We start from the raw sequence: 14,842 nt of genomic DNA, 5'->3' as shown, positions 1-14,842 counted from the left end.
CAGCCGAACTACGAATTCCAATATACTCACCTGTTATCAGGAGAGAACCCAGTGCTGCATCTTTTAGCCCAGCACTGACCCTTTAAAAGTAATTCTAAGCGTACTTACCAGTAACTTGTATTTCCTTCCATAGGAATCCATTGTGTGGTTTTCACCAGAAAAGTTCCTAAGTGTCCATTATTCAAATGTACAAATATTCCTCTAAAATCAGCCGAACTACGAATTCCGATTTACTCACCTGTTATCAGGAGAGAACCCAGTGCTGCATCTTTTAGCCCAGCACTGACCCTGAAAAGTAATTCTAAGTGTACTTACCAGTAACTTGCATTTCCTTCCATAGGAATTATTTGTGTGGTTTTCACTAGAAAAGTTTCTGTGTCCGTTTTTGAAACGTACAAATATTCCTCTAAAATCAGCCGAACTACGAATTCCGATTTACTCACCTGTTATCAGGAGAGAACCCAGTGCTGCATCTTTTAGTCCAGCACTGACCCTTTAAAAGTAATTCTAAGCGTACTTACCAGTAACTTGTATTTCCTTCCATAGGAATCCATTGTGTGGTTTTCACCAGAAAAGTTTGTAAGTGTCTATTTTTGAAATGTACAAATATTCCTTTAAAATCAGCCGAACTACAAATTCCGATTTACTCACCTGTTAACAGGAGATGACCCAGTGCTGCATCGTTTAGACCAGCACTGACTCTGAAAAGTAATTCTAAGCGTACTTACCAGTAACTTGTATTTCCTTCCATAGGAATCCATTGTGTGGTTTTCACCAGAAAAGTTTCTAAGTGTCCATTTTTGAAACACACAAATATTCCTCTAAAATAAGGCGAACTACACATTCCGATTTTCTCACCTGTTATCAGGAGAGAACCCACTGCTACATCTTTCATCCCAGTACTGACCCTGAAATGTAATTCTAAGCGTACTAACCAGTAACTTGTATTTCATTCCATAGGAATCCATTGTGTGGATTTCACCAGAAAAGTTTCAGTGTCCAATTTTGAAAGGTACAAATATTCCTCTAAAATCAGCCGAACTACGATTTCCGATTTACTCACCTGTTATCAGGAGAGAACCCAGTGCTGCATCTTTTAGACCAGCACTGACTCTGAGAAGTAATTCTAAGCGTACTTACCAGTAACTTGTATTTCCTTCCATTGGAATCCTTTGTGTGGTTTTCACCAGATAAGTGTCCAATTTTGAAACGTACAAATATTCCTCTAAAATCAGCCGAACTACGAATTCCGATTTACTCACCTGTTATCAGGAGAGAACCCAGTGCTGCATCTTTCAGCCCAGCACTGACTCTGAAAAGTAATTCTAAGCATACTTACCAGTAACTTGTATTTCCTTCCATAGGAATCCATTGTGTGGATTTCACCAGAAAAGTTTCAGTGTCCAATTTTGAAAGGTACAAATATTCCTCTAAAATCAGCCGAACTACAAATTCCGATTTACTCACTTGTTATCAGGAGAGATCCCAGTGCTGCATCTTTTAGACCAGCACTGACCCTGAAAAGTAATTCTAAGCGTACTTACCAGTAACTTGTATTTCCTTGCATCGGAATCCATTGTGTGGTTTTCACCAGAAAAGTTTCTTAGTGTCCAATTTTGATACATACAAATATTCCTCTAAAATTAGCCGAACTAAGAATTCTGATTTACTCACCTGTTATCAGGAGATAACCCAGTGCTGCATCTTTTAGACCAGCACTGACCCTGAAAAGTAATTCTAAGCGTACTTACCAGTAACTTCTATTTTCTTCCATAGGAATCCATTGTGTGGTTTTCACCAGAAAAGTTTTTTTAGTGTCCAATTTTGATACATACAAATATTCCTCTAAAATTAGCCGAACTAAGAATTCTGATTTACTCACCTGTTATCAGGAGATAACCCAGTGCTGCATCTTTTATACCAGCACTGACCCTGAAAAGTAATTCTAAGCGTACTTACCAGTAACTTGTATTTCCTTCCATAGGAATCCATTGTGTGGTTTTCACCAGAAAAGTTTCTGTGTCTATTTTTGAAACGCACAAATATTCCTTTAATATCAGCCGACTTACTCACCTGTTATCAGGAGAGAACCCAGTGCTGCATCTTTTAGTCCAGCACTGTCCCTGAAAAGCCTTTTCTCAGCGTACTTACCAGTAATTTGTATTTCCTTCCATAGGAATCCATTGTGTGGTTTTCACCAGAAAAGTTTCTGTGTCTATTTTTGAAACATACAAATATTCCTCTAATATCAGCCAAAGTACGAATTCTGATTTACTCACCTGTTATCAGGAGAGAACCCAGTGCTGCATCTTTTAGTCCAGCACTGTCCCTGAAAAGTATTTTCTAAGCGTACTTACCAGTAACTTGTATTTCCTTCCATAGGAATCCATTGTGTGGTTTTCAACAGAAAAGTTTCTGTGTCCTTTTTTGAAACGTACAAATATTCCTCTAAAATCAGCCGAACTACGAATTCCGATTTACTCACCTGTCATCAGTAGAGAACCCAGTGCTGCATCTTTTAGCCCAGCACTGACCCTGAAAAGTAATTCTAAGCGTACTTACCAGTAACTTGTATTTCCTTCCTTAGGAATCCATTGTGTGGTTTTCACCAGAAAAGTTTCTGTGTCCATTTTTGAAACGTACAATTATTCCTCTAAAATCAGCCGAACTACGAATTCCAATATACTCACCTGTTATCAGGAGAGAACCCAGTGCTGCAACTTTTAGTCCAGCACTGACCCTGAAAAAAAATTCTAAGCGTACTTTCCAGTAACTTGTATTTCCTTCCATAGGAATCCATTGTGTGGTTTTCACCAGAAAAGTTTCCAAGTGTCCATTTTTCAAACGTACAAATATTCCTCTAAAATCAGCCAAACTACGAATTCCGATTTACTCACCTGTCATCAGTAGAGAACCCAGTGCTGCATCTTTTAGCCCAGCACTGACCCTGAAAAGTAATTCTAAGCGTACTTACCAGTAACTTGTATTTCCTTCCTTAGGAATCCATTGTGTGGTTTTCACCAGAAAAGTTTCTGTGGTCATTTTTGAAACGTACAATTATTCCTCTAAAATCAGCCGAACTACGAATTCCAATATACTCACCTGTTATCAGGAGAGAACCCAGTGCTGCAACTTTTAGTCCAGCACTGACCCTGAAAAGTAATTCTAAGCGTACTTTCCAGTAACTTGTATTTCCTTCCATAGGAATCCATTGGGTGGTTTTCACCAGAAAAGTTTCTAAGTGTCCATTTTTCAAACGTACAAATATTCCTCTAAAATCAGCCGAACTACGAATTCCGATTTACTCACCTGTTATCAGGAGAGAACCCAGTGCTGCATCTTTTAGCCCAGCACTAACCCTGAAAAGTAATTCTAAGCGTACTTACCAGTAACTTGTATTTCCTTCCATAGGAATCCATTGTGTGGTTTTCACCAGAAAAGTTTCTGTGTCTATTTTTGAAACGCACAAATATTCCTTTAATATCAGCCGACTTACTCACCTGTTATCAGGAGAGAACCCAGTGCTGCATCTTTTAGTCCAGCACTGTCCTTGAAAAGTCTTTTCTCAGCGTACTTACCAGTAATTTGTATTTCCTTCCATAGGAATCCATTGTGTGGTTTTCACCAGAAAAGTTTCTGTGTATTTTTTTGAAACATACAAATATTCCTCTAAAATCATCCAAAGTACGAATTCTGATTTACTCACCTGTTATCAGGAGAGAACCCAGTGCTGCATCTTTTAGTCCAGCACTGTCCCTGAAAAGTATTTTCTAAGCGTACTTACCAGTAACTTGTATTTCCTTCCATAGGAATCCATTGTGTGGTTTTCACCAGAAAAGTTTCTGTGTCCATTTTTGAAACGTACAAATATTCCTCTAAAATCAGCCGAACTACGAATTCTGATTTACTCACCTGTCATCAGTAGAGAACCCAGTGCTGCATCTTTTAGCCCAGCACTGACCCTGAAAAGTAATTCTAAGCGTACTTACCAGTAAATTGTATTTCCTTCCTTAGGAATCCATTGTGTGGTTTTCACCAGAAAAGTTTCTGTGTCCATTTTTGAAACGTACAATTATTCCTCTAAAATCAGCCGAACTACGAATTCCAATATACTCACCTGTTATCAGGAGAGAACCCAGTGCTGCAACTTTTAGTCCAGCACTGACCCTGAAAAGTAATTCTAAGCGTGCTTTCCAGTAACTTGTATTTCCTTCCATAGGAATCCATTGTGTGGTTTTCACCAGAAAAGTTTCCAAGTGTCCATTTTTCAAACGTACAAATATTCCTCTAAAATCAGCCGAACTACGAATTCCGATTTACTCACCTGTTATCAGGAGAGAACCCAGTGCTGCATCTTTTAGCCCAGCACTAACCCTGAAAAGTAATTCTAAGCGTACTTACCAGTAACTTGCATTTCCTTCCATAGGAATGATTTGTGTGGTTTTCACCAGAAAAGTTTCTGTGTCCATTTTTGAAACGTACAAATATTCCTCTAAAATCAGCCGAACTACGAATTCCGATTCACTCACCTGTTATCAGGAGAGAACCCATTGCTGCATCTATTCGTCCAGCACTGACCCTAAAAAGTAATTCTAAGTGTACTTACCAGTAACTTGTATTTCCTTCCATAGGAATCCATTGTGTGGTTTTCACCAGAAAAGTTCCTAAGTGTCCATTTTTGAAACTTACAAATATTCCTCTAAACTCAGCCGAAGTACGAATTCTGATTTACTCACCTTTTATCAGGAGAGAACCCAGTGCTGCATCTTTTAGACCAGCAATGACCCTGAAAAGTAATTCTAAGCGTAATTACCAGTAACTTGTATTTCCTTCCATAGGAATCCATTGTGTGGTTTTCACCAGAAAAGTTTGTAAGTGTCCATTTTTGAAATGTACAAATATTCCTTTAAAATAAGCCGAACTACAAATTCCGATTTACTCACCTGTTAACAGGAGATGACCCAGTGCTGCATCGTTTAGACCAGCACTGACTCTGAAAAGTAATTCTAAGCGTACTTACCAGTAACTTTGAGTGTCCATTGTTGAAACACACAAATATTCCTCTAAAATAAGGCGAACTACGAATTCCGATTTTCTCACCTGTTATCAGGAGAGAACCCACTGCTACATCTTTCATCTCAGTACTGACCCTGAAATGTAATTCTAAGCGTACTAACCAGTAACTTGTATTTCATTCCATAGGAATCCATTGTGTGGATTTCACCAGAAAAGTTTCAGTGTCCAATTTTGAAAGGTACAAATATTCCTCTAAAATCAGCCGAACTACGATTTCCGATTTACTCACCTGTTATCAGGAGAGAACCCAGTGCTGCATCTTTTAGACCAGCACTGACTCTGAGAAGTAATTCTAAGCATACTTACCAGTAACTTGTATTTCCTTCCATTGGAATCCTTTGTGTGGTTTTCACCAGATAAGTGTCCAATTTTGAAACGTACAAATATTCCTCTAAAATCAGCCGAACTACGAATTCCGATTTACTCACCTGTTATCAGGAGAGAACCCAGTGCTGCATCTTTCAGCCCAGCACTGACCCTAAAAAGTAATTCTAAGTGTACTTACCAGTAACTTGTATTTCCTTCCATAGGAATCCATTGTGTGGTTTTCACCAGAAAAGTTCCTAAGTGTCCATTTTTGAAACTTACAAATATTCCTCTAAACTCAGCCGAAGTACGAATTCTGATTTACTCACCTTTTATCAGGAGAGAACCCAGTGCTGCATCTTTTAGACCAGCAATGACCCTGAAAAGTAATTCTAAGCGTAATTACCAGTAACTTGTATTTCCTTCCATAGGAATCCATTGTGTGGTTTTCACCAGAAAAGTTTGTAAGTGTCCATTTTTGAAATGTACAAATATTCCTTTAAAATCAGCCGAACTACAAATTCCGATTTACTCACCTGTTAACAGGAGATGACCCAGTGCTGCATCGTTTAGACCAGCACTGACTCTGAAAAGTAATTCTAAGCGTACTTACCAGTAACTTTGAGTGTCCATTTTTGAAATACACAAATATTCCTCTAAAATAAGGCGAACTACGAATTCCGATTTACTCACCTGTTATCAGGAGAGAACCCACTGCTACATCTTTCATCTCAGTACTGACCCTGAAATGTAATTCTAAGCGTACTAACCAGTAACTTGTATTTCATTCCATAGGAATCCATTGTGTGGATTTCACCAGAAAAGTTTCAGTGTCCAATTTTGAAAGGTACAAATATTCCTCTAAAATCAGCCGAACTACGATTTCCGATTTACTCACCTGTTATCAGGAGAGAACCCAGTGCTGCATCTTTTAGACCAGCACTGACTCTGAGAAGTAATTCTAAGCATACTTACCAGTAACTTGTATTTCCTTCCATTGGAATCCTTTGTGTGGTTTTCACCAGATAAGTGTCCAATTTTGAAACGTACAAATATTCCTCTAAAATCAGCCGAACTACGAATTCCGATTTACTCACCTGTTATCAGGAGAGAACCCAGTGCTGCATCTTTCAGCCCAGCACTGACTCTGAAAAGTCATTCTAAGCGTACTTACCAGTAACTTGTATTTCCTTCCATAGGAATCCATTGTGTGGATTTCACCAGAAAAGTTTCAGTGTCCATTTTTGAAACGTACAAATATTCCTCTAAAATCAGCCGAACAACGAATTCCGATTTACTCACCTGTGATCAGGAGAGAACCCACTGCTACATCTTCCACCCCAGTACTGACCCTGAAAAGTAATTCTAAGCGTACTTACCATTAACTTGTTTTTCCTTCCATAGGAATCCATTGTGTGGTTTTCACCAGAAAAGTTTCTAAGTGTCCAATTTTGAAAGGTACAAATATTCCTCTAAAATCAGCCGAACTACTAATTCCGATTTACTCACCTGTTATCAGGAGAGAACCCAGTGCTGCATCTTTTAGAACAGCACTGACTTTGAGAAGTAGTTCTAAGCATACTTACCAGTAACTTATATTTCCTTCCATAGGAATCCTTTGTGTGGTTTTCACCAGATAAGTGTCCAATTTTGAAACGTACAAATATTCCTCTAAAATCAGCCGAACTACTAATTCCGATTTACTCACCTGTGATCAGGAGAGAACCCAGTGCTGCATCTTTAATCCCAGCACAGACCCTGAAAAGTAATTCTAAGCGTACTTACCAGTAACTTGTATTTGCTTCCATAGGAATCCATTGTGTGGTTTTCACCAGAAAAGTTTCTGTGTCTATTTTTGAAACTTGCAAATATTGCTCTAAAATCAGCCGAAGTACGAATTCTGATTTACTCACCTGTTATCAGGAGAGAACCCAGTGCTCCATCTTTTAGTCCAACACTGACCCTGAAAAGTAATTCTAAGTGTACTTACCAGTAACTTGTAATTCATTCCATAGGAATCCATTGTGTGGTTTTGAGCAGAAAAGTTTCTAAGTGGCCATTTTTGAAACGTACAAATATTCCTCTAAAATGAGCTGAACTACGAATTCCGATTTACTCTCCTGTTATCAGGAGATAACCCAGTGCTGCATCTTTCAGCCTAGTACTGACCCTGAAAAGTCATTCTAAGCGTACTTACCAGTAACTTGTATTTCCTTGCATCGGAATCCATTGTGTGGTTTTCACCAAAAAAGTTTCATAGTGTCCAATTTTGATACGTACAAATATTCCTCTACAATCAGCCGAACTACGAATTCCGATTTACTCACCTGTTATCAGGAGAGAACCCAGTGCTGCATCTTTTAGCCCAGCACTGACCCTGAAAAGTAATTCTAAGCGTACTTACCAGTAACTTGTATTTCCTTGCATTGGAATCCATTGTGTGGTTTTCACCAGAAAAGTTTCTTAGTGTCCAATTTTGATACGTACAAATATTCCTCTACAATCAGCCGAACTACGAATTCCGATTTACTCACCTGTTATCAGGAGATAACCCAGTGCTGCATCTTTTAGACCAACACTGACCCTGAAAAGTAATTCTAAGCGTACTTACCAGTAACTTGTATTTTCTTCCATAGGAATCCATTGTGTGGTTTTCACCAGAAAAGTTTCTTAGTGTCCAATTTTGATACATACAAATATTCCTCTAAAATTAGCCGAACTAAGAATTCTGATTTACTCACCTGTTATCAGGAGATAACCCAGTGCTGCATCTTTTAGACCAGCACTGACCCTGAAAAGTAATTCTAAGCATACTTACCAGTAACTTGTATTTCCTTCCATAGGAATCCATTGTGTGGTTTTCACCAGAAAAGTTTCTGTGTCTATTTTTGAAACGCACAAATATTCCTTTAATATCAGCCGACTTACTCACCTGTCATCAGGAGAGAACCCAGTGCTGCATCTTTTAGCCCAGCACTGTCCCTGACAAGTCTTTTCTCAGCGTACTTACCAGTAATTTGTATTTCCTTCCATAGGAATCCATTGTGTGGTTTTCACCAGAAAAGTTTCTGTGTCTTTTTTTGAAACATACAAATATTCCTCTAAAATCATCCAAAGTACGAATTCTGATTTACTCACCTGTTATCAGGAGAGAACCCAGTGCTGCATCTTTTAGTCCAGCACTGTCCCTGAAAAGTATTTTCTAAGCGTACTTACCAGTAACTTGTATTTCCTTCCATAGGAATCCATTGTGTGGTTTTCACCAGAAAAGTTTCTGTGTCCATTTTTGAAACGTACAAATATTCCTCTAAAATCAGCCGAACTACGAATTCCGATTTACTCACCTGTTATCAGGAGAGAACCCAGTGCTGCATCTTTTAGCCCAGCACTGACCCTGAAAAGTAATTCTAAGTGTACTTACCAGTAACTTGCATTTCCTTCCATAGGAATTATTTGTGTGGTTTTCACTAGAAAAGTTTCTGTGTCCATTTTTGAAACGTACAAATATTCCTCTAAAATCAGCCAAACTACGAATTCCGATTTACTCACCTGTTATCAGGAGAGAACCCAGTGCTGCATCTTTTAGTCCAGCACTGACCCTTTAAAAGTAATTCTAAGTGTACTTACCAGTAACTTGTATTTCCTTCCATAGGAATCCATTGTGTGGTTTTCACCAGAAAAGTTCCTAAGTGTCCATTTTTGAAACTTACAAATATTCCTCTAAACTCAGCCGAAGTACGAATTCTGATTTACTCACCTTTTATCAGGAGAGAACCCAGTGCTGCATCTTTTAGACCAGCAATGACCCTGAAAAGTAATTCTAAGCGTACTTACCAGTAACTTGTATTTCCTTCCATAGGAATCCATTGTGTGGTTTTCACCAGAAAAGTTTGTAAGTGTCCATTTTTGAAATGTACAAATATTCCTTTAAAATCAGCCGAACTACAAATTCCGATTTACTCACCTGTTAACAGGAGATGACCCAGTGCTGCATCGTTTAGACCAGCACTGACTCTGAAAAGTAATTCTAAGCGTACTTACCAGTAACTTGTATTTCCTTCCATAGGAATCCATTGTGTGGTTTTCACCAGAAAAGTTTCTAAGTGTCCATTTTTGAAACACACAAATATTCCTCTAAAATAAGGTGAACTACGAAATCCGATTTTCTCACCTGTTATCAGGAGAGAACCCACTGCTACATCTTTCATCCCAGTACTGACCCTGAAATGTAATTCTAAGCGTACTAACCAGTAACTTGTATTTCATTCCATAGGAATCCATTGTGTGGATTTCACCAGAAAAGTTTCAGTGTCCAATTTTGAAAGGTACAAATATTCCTCTAAAATCAGCCGAACTACGATTTCCGATTTACTCACCTGTTATCAGGAGAGAACCCAGTGCTGCATCTTTTAGACCAGCACTGACTCTGAGAAGTAATTCTAAGCGTACTTACCAGTAACTTGTATTTCCTTCCATTGGAATCCTTTGTGTGGTTTTCACCAGATAAGTGTCCAATTTTGAAACGTACAAATATTCCTCTAAAATCAGCCGGACTACGAATTCCGATTTACTCACCTGTTATCAGGAGAGAACCCAGTGCTGCATCTTTCAGCCCAGCACTGACTCTGAAAAGTAATTCTAAGCGTACTTACCAGTAACTTGTATTTCCTTCCATAGGAATCCATTGTGTGGATTTCACCAGAAAAGTTTCAGTGTCCAATTTTGAAAGGTACAAATATTCCTCTAAAATCAGCCGAACTACAAATTCCGATTTACTCACTTGTTATCAGGAGAGATCCCAGTGCTGCATCTTTTAGACCAGCACTGACCCTGAAAAGTAATTCTAAGCGTACTTACCAGTAACTTGTATTTCCTTGCATCGGAATCCATTGTGTGGTTTTCACCAGAAAAGTTTCTTAGTGTCCAATTTTGATACATACAAATATTCCTCTAAAATTAGCCGAACTAAGAATTCTGATTTACTCACCTGTTATCAGGAGATAACCCAGTGCTGCATCTTTTAGACCAGCACTGACCCTGAAAAGTAATTCTAAGCGTACTTACCAGTAACTTGTATTTTCTTCCATAGGAATCCATTGTGTGGTTTTCACCAGAAAAGTTTCTTAGTGTCCAATTTTGATACATACAAATATTCCTCTAAAATTAGCCGAACTAAGAATTCTGATTTACTCACCTGTTATCAGGAGATAACCCAGTGCTGCATCTTTTAGACCAGCACTGACCCTGAAAAGTAATTCTAAGCGTACTTACCAGTAACTTGTATTTCCTTCCCTAGGAATCCATTGTGTGGTTTTCACCAGAAAAGTTTCTGTGTCCATTTTTGAAACCTACAATTATTCCTCTAAAATCAGCCGAACTAGGAATTCCGATATACTCACCTGTTATCAGGAGAGAACCCAGTGCTGCAACTTTTTGTCCAGCACTAACCCTGAAAAGTAATTCTAAGCGTACTTTCCAGTAACTTGTATTTCCTTCCATAGGAATCCACTGTGTGGTTTTCACCAGAAAAGTTTCTAAGTGTCCATTTTTCAAATGTACAAATATTCCTCTAAAATCAGCCGAACTACGAATTCCGATTTACTCACCTGTTATCAGGAGAGAACCCAGTGCTGCATCTTTTAGCACCAGCACTGACCCTGAAAAGTAATTCTAAGTGTACTTACCAGTAACTTGCATTTCCTTCCATAGGAATTATTTGTGTGGTTTTCACCAGAAAAGTTTCTGTGTCCATTTTTGAAACGTACAAATATTCCTCTAAAATCAGCCGAACTACGAATTCCGATTTACTCACCTGTTATCAGGAGAGAACCCAGTGCTGCATCTTTTAGTCCAGCACTGACCCTTTAAAAGTAATTCTAAGCGTACTTACCAGTAACTTGTATTTCCTTCCATAGGAATCCATTGTGTGGTTTTCACCAGAAAAGTTCCTAAGTGTCCATTTTTGAAACTTACAAATATTCCTCTAAACTCAGCCAAAGTACGAATTCTGATTTACTCACCTTTTATCAGGAGAGAACCCAGTGCTGCATCTTTTAGACCAGCAATGACCCTGAAAAGTAATTCTAAGCGTACTTACCAGTAACTTGTATTTCCTTCCATAGGAATCCATTGTGTGGTTTTCACCAGAAAAGTTTGTAAGTGTCCATTTTTGAAATGTACAAATATTCCTTTAAAATCAGCCGAACTACAAATTCCGATTTACTCACCTGTTAACAGGAGATGACCCAGTGCTGCATCGTTTAGACCAGCACTGACTCTGAAAAGTAATTCTAAGCGTACTTACCAGTAACTTGTATTTCCTTCCATAGGAATCCATTGTGTGGTTTTCACCAGAAAAGTTTCTAAGTGTCCATTTTTGAAACACACAAATATTCCTCTAAAATAAGGCGAACTACGAAATCCGATTTTCTCACCTGTTATCAGGAGAGAACCCACTGCTACATCTTTCATCCCAGTACTGACCCTGAAATGTAATTCTAAGCGTACTAACCAGTAACTTGTATTTCATTCCATAGGAATCCATTGTGTGGATTTCACCAGAAAAGTTTCAGTGTCCAATTTTGAAAGGTACAAATATTCCTCTAAAATCAGCCGAACTACGATTTCCGATTTACTCACCTGTTATCAGGAGAGAACCCAGTGCTGCATCTTTTAGACCAGCACTGACTCTGAGAAGTAATTCTAAGCGTACTTACCAGTAACTTGTATTTCCTTCCATTGGAATCCTTTGTGTGGTTTTCACCAGATAAGTGTCCAATTTTGAAACGTACAAATATTCCTCTAAAATCAGCCGGACTACGAATTCCGATTTACTCACCTGTTATCAGGAGAGAACCCAGTGCTGCATCTTTCAGCCCAGCACTGACTCTGAAAAGTAATTCTAAGCGTACTTACCAGTAACTTGTATTTCCTTCCATAGGAATCCATTGTGTGGATTTCACCAGAAAAGTTTCAGTGTCCAATTTTGAAAGGTACAAATATTCCTCTAAAATCAGCCGAACTACAAATTCCGATTTACTCACTTGTTATCAGGAGAGATCCCAGTGCTGCATCTTTTAGACCAGCACTGACCCTGAAAAGTAATTCTAAGCGTACTTACCAGTAACTTGTATTTCCTTGCATTGGAATCCATTGTGTGGTTTTCACCAGAAAAGTTTCTTAGTGTCCAATTTTGATACATACAAATATTCCTCTAAAATTAGCCGAACTAAGAATTCTGATTTACTCACCTGTTATCAGGAGATAACCCAGTGCTGCATCTTTTAGACCAGCACTGACCCTGAAAAGTAATTCTAAGCGTACTTACCAGTAACTTGTATTTTCTTCCATAGGAATCCATTGTGTGGTTTTCACCAGAAAAGTTTCTTAGTGTCCAATTTTGATACATACAAATATTCCTCTAAAATTAGCCGAACTAAGAATTCGGATTTACTCACCTGTTATCAGGAGATAACCCAGTGCTGCATCTTTTAGACCAGCACTGACCCTGAAAAGTAATTCTAAGCGTACTTACCAGTAACTTGTATTTCCTTCCATAGGAATCCATTGTGTGGTTTTCACCAGAAAAGTTTCTGTGTCCATTTTTGAAACGTACAATTATTCCTCTAAAATCAGCCGAACTAGGAATTCCGATATACTCACCTGTTATCAGGAGAGAACCCAGTGCTGCAACTTTTAGTCCAGCACTGACCCTGAAAAGTAATTCTAAGCGTACTTTCCAGTAACTTGTATTTCCTTCCATAGGAATCCATTGTGTGGTTTTCACCAGAAAAGTTTCTGTGTCCATTTTGAAACGTACAAATATTCCTCTAAAATCAGCCGAACTACGAATTCCGATTTACTCACCTGTCATCAGTAGAGAACCCAGTGCTGCATCTTTTAGCCCAGCACTGACCCTGAAAAGTAATTCTAAGCGTACTTACCAGTAACTTGTATTTCCTTCCATAGGAATCCATTGTGTGGTTTTCACCAGAAAAGTTTCTGTGTCCATTTTTGAAACGTACAATTATTCCTCTAAAATCAGCCGAACTAGGAATTCCGATATACTCACCTGTTATCAGGAGAGAACCCAGTGCTGCAACTTTTAGTCCAGCACTGACCCTGAAAAGTAATTCTAAGCGTAGTTTCCATTAACTTGTATTTCCTTCCATAGGAATCCATTGTGTGGTTTTCACCAGAAAAGTTTCTAAGTGTCCATTATTCAAATGTACAAATATTCCTCTAAAATCAGCCGAACTACGAATTCCGATTTACTCACCTGTTATCAGGAGAGAACCCAGTGCTGCATCTATTAGCCCAGCACTGACCATGAAAAGTAATTCTAAGTGTACTTACCAGTAACTTGCATTTCCTTCCATAGGAATTATTTGTGTGGTTTTCACTAGAAAAGTTTCTGTGTCCATTTTTGAAACGTACAAATATTCCTCTAAAATCAGCCGAACTACGAATTCCGATTTACTCACCTGTTATCAGGAGAGAACCCAGTGCTGCATCTTTTAGTCCAGCACTGACCCTTTAAAAGTAATTCTAAGCGTACTTACCAGTAACTTGTATTTCCTTCCATAGGAATCCATTGTTTGGTTTTCACCTGAAAAGTTCCTAAGTGTCCATTTTTGAAACTTACAAATATTCCTCTAAACTCAGCCGAAGTACGAATTCTGATTTACTCACCTTTTATCAGGAGAGAACCCAGTGCTGCATCTTTTAGACCAGCAATGACCCTGAAAAGTAATTCTAAGCGTACTTACCAGTAACTTGTATTTCCTTCCATAGGAATCCATTGTGTGGTTTTCACCAGAAAAGTTTGTAAGTGTCCATTTTTGAAATGTACAAATATTCCTTTAAAATCAGCCGAACTACAAATTCCGATTTACTCACCTGTTAACAGGAGATGACCCAGTGCTGCATCGTTTAGACCAGCACTGACTCTGAAAAGTAATTCTAAGCGTACTTACCAGTAACTTGTATTTCCTTCCATAGGAATCCATTGTGTGGTTTTCACCAGAAAAGTTTCTAAGTGTCCATTTTTGAAACACACAAATATTCCTCTAAAATAAGGCGAACTACGAATTCCGATTTTCTCACCTGTTATCAGGAGAGAACCCACTGCTACATCTTTCATCCCAGTACTGACCCTGAAATGTAATTCTAAGCGTACTAACCAGTAACTTGTATTTCATTCCATAGGAATCCATTGTGTGGATTTCACCAGAAAAGTTTCAGTGTCCAATTTTGAAAGGTACAAATATTCCTCTAAAATCAGCCGAACTACGATTTCCGATTTACTCACTTGTTATCAGGAGAGATCCCAGTGCTGCATCTTTTAGACCAGCACTGACCCTGAAAAGTAATTCTAAGCGTACTTACCAGTAACTTGTATTTCCTTGCATCGGAATCCATTGTGTGGTTTTCACCAGAAAAGTTTCTTAGTGTCCAATTT

The sequence above is a fragment of the Triturus cristatus genome, chromosome 1_1, assembly GCF_964204655.1.
Source record: "Triturus cristatus chromosome 1_1, aTriCri1.1, whole genome shotgun sequence".
Lineage (NCBI taxonomy): Eukaryota > Metazoa > Chordata > Amphibia > Caudata > Salamandridae > Triturus > Triturus cristatus.
This window is presented reverse-complemented; position numbering follows the sequence as displayed.